We start from the raw sequence: 2,513 nt of genomic DNA, 5'->3' as shown, positions 1-2,513 counted from the left end.
GGGGGGGGAGGGGGGCAGGCGAGGGGGCCCAGTGGTTGTGCCTGGGCCATTGCCTGGGCCTGTGTGCCCCAGGAAAACCCTGTGAGACCTCACTCTCTCATGCCACGGCAGTGTCCCCAGGCAGCTGAGGACAAGTGACTTCTGGAACAGTGCAGACCGCGCAGTGTCTGCGGGGCTTCTCCAGGGAGGGGAAGAGGGACGCCGTCCAGGAAGCAGGGGGTGCTGAGAGATGGGAGGCCCTGTTGGAAAGCTCTGGCTCCTTTTGGGGACTTGGCATGGCAGGGGAAGGGATGCTCTGGGGTCTTGTAAACAACCCCTTTCCTCCTACCCTTCTTCGTTTATGCTCCTCCAATGGGCCAAGGCCACTGGTAGGAATGGGGAGAAATTTGGTCACAGGGGCCGGCATGCCAGGTTTCTGGGCCTCTGAGATAAGCCGGCACAGAACTGCCGCCAGCCCGTCAGTGCCAAAGCTGGGCTTCAGGCTCCCCATGTACAAAACGGGGACTCCGGTCCCTGTCTCAGGGCAGGGCACAAAAGCGGTGGGATGGTTAATGCTCACTGTGACCTGGGTCCTTGGGGCTTAAAGGCAGGCCTCTGACCGGGTAGGTGGGCCAGGCCCCCCGGGGCACCACTCGGCAGGCAGCAGCTCCTCAGCTCCCAGTCTGCTCTCACTGCCCGACGCGGTACCGTCCTTTCGACACCCCCACAGTCTGGCCCTCAAAGGCTACCCATGTTGTCCCATGGGCCAGACATGGGCAGCTTGCACACGAAAGCGCCTGTGCCCAGGCACCCGCTCTCTCAGGGCAGCTGCGGGTCGCCAGGAGGCGCTCACGTGCATGTTCTCGCAGCTGAGCCTCTGCGCTCTCGCTCCCCGCCGACCTTTGCCCCTGGCTGCAGATCCCCAGGAGCCTTCCTTCTTGGCATCGAGGGAGGCCCAAGCATCATTCGCCTGTCTCAGTGTCAATCAGTCCCTGCAGGGTGGGGATTTGGCAGGCCAGGCAGTGGGGGAGGGCACATGCAGGGGCACGCAGAGGAGAGGACTGGCCATATGGGCGGCCAGAGAGGCCCTTAGCAAAAACTGTTCCAGAACAGTCTCCCTGGCCTGAGCGAGGGCTACCCTACTGGCTCCAACCCACAACCCTGGCATGGAGTACTCTGGGTCTCATGGTCCACTCAGCAGAACCATCCAGTGCCCGGGCCCCACGCACACCCACGGAGCAGTGAGGGTGGTACTCCCATCCCCCAACCTTCCAGGACACTCGGTGGCACATGCAGAGAGCTCCATTCTCCTTTGCTCTTCTTTTGGGTCACTCGGCAGGCCCCTCAGCATGCCAGCTATCTTGGGAGCTTGCAGGACAGGGGCCAGTGGCCCTGTCGTCTCCGACTCTAATCCCCAGGTGGTGCAGTTGGCCACAGGCCGTCATTGTCAATGCCCAAGTGACTTCGAGGCTTCCCTGGGTGGAATGGGTTCAATAACCAGGGTTCGTCAGTCAGGAGCCCTGTGTCCTGGCCCCAGCTTTGCACCTGACTTGCTGTGCAATTGTGGGCAGGTTCCTGCCTGTCTCTGGGATTCACTTGCGCCCGTTGTACAATGGGTGGAGTGGGAGTGAGACCCGCAGGGACCACTCAGCCCCTCCCAAAGAACTTTGGGGGGCAACGTTGCACTACGTCTTTGCTTCTGACCTGAGGCTCTCTCTCCATTCCAGGGTTGTCCCATGTACTACTGGGGAGGAGGGTCACTTTTGGGGGGACAGGGCAGGTAGTCAGACAGCTCTTGAACCTCACTGCTCCTTAAAAGCACCCGTCCTGGGAAGCACCTGGGGGGCTCGGTCGGTTAAGCGTCCAACTTGATTTCGGCTCAGGTCATGATCTCCCGGTTCGTGGCTTTGAGCCCCACGTCAGGCTCCATGGTAATGGTGTAGAGCCTGCTTGGGAGTCAGTGTCTCCCTCTCTCTCTGCCCCTCCCCTGCTCGTGCTATCTCTCACAATAAGTAAATAAAACACTTTTTTAAAAAAGGCACCCATCCTGGGACAGTGGTGTCCTAGTTCGGAAGTGGGCCTGTGGCCTCACTTCTCCCCAGGGTCCCCAGAAGCCGTGCGAGGCCCCAAGCCAGGCCTGCCCAGGGTAACACAGGCACAGTTGCCTGAGTTTCTCTCTGCGCACAACCCCCGTTCTGAGTCTCAATCCAAGGGGGTTCTGGGGACAGGCGGAACCGAGCCACCCAGGCAGTCCCACCCAGAGCCCCCGTGGCCAGGGCCCTGTGGACCTACGCCTCAGTCAGGAGGAGACAGAGGAGAGGAGCTAGCCTGCGGATAGGGGAGAAATATCCAGGCAGGCTGCCTGGGGTGTGCCTGGGAGACCAAGTCTCTGAGCCCACACCGGGGACTGGTCCTGGGTAGCGGGGACTGCTCCCCAGCTCTGAGCCCTCCCACCCCTGTCCCCAGCGAGGAGGCACCAGTGCAGAGGGACTCACAGTGAAGGAAGAGAGCCGCTGGCAGAGCTGGGATGCTAG

The 2,513-nt window shown here is 61.5% G+C and overlaps 1 protein-coding gene across 1 annotated transcript in view; it reads right to left on the bottom strand.

The window, feature by feature from the left end:
• Positions 1-2,513, bottom strand: part of BGN (biglycan) — a 14,663-nt gene that overhangs the window by 11,683 nt on the left and 467 nt on the right. The window lies entirely within an intron of this gene.

Source organism: Crocuta crocuta, unplaced genomic scaffold (genome assembly GCF_008692635.1).
Source record: "Crocuta crocuta isolate KB4526 unplaced genomic scaffold, BGI_CrCroc_1.0 scaffold978, whole genome shotgun sequence".
Taxonomy (NCBI): domain Eukaryota; kingdom Metazoa; phylum Chordata; class Mammalia; order Carnivora; family Hyaenidae; genus Crocuta; species Crocuta crocuta.
This window is presented reverse-complemented; position numbering and strand designations above follow the sequence as displayed.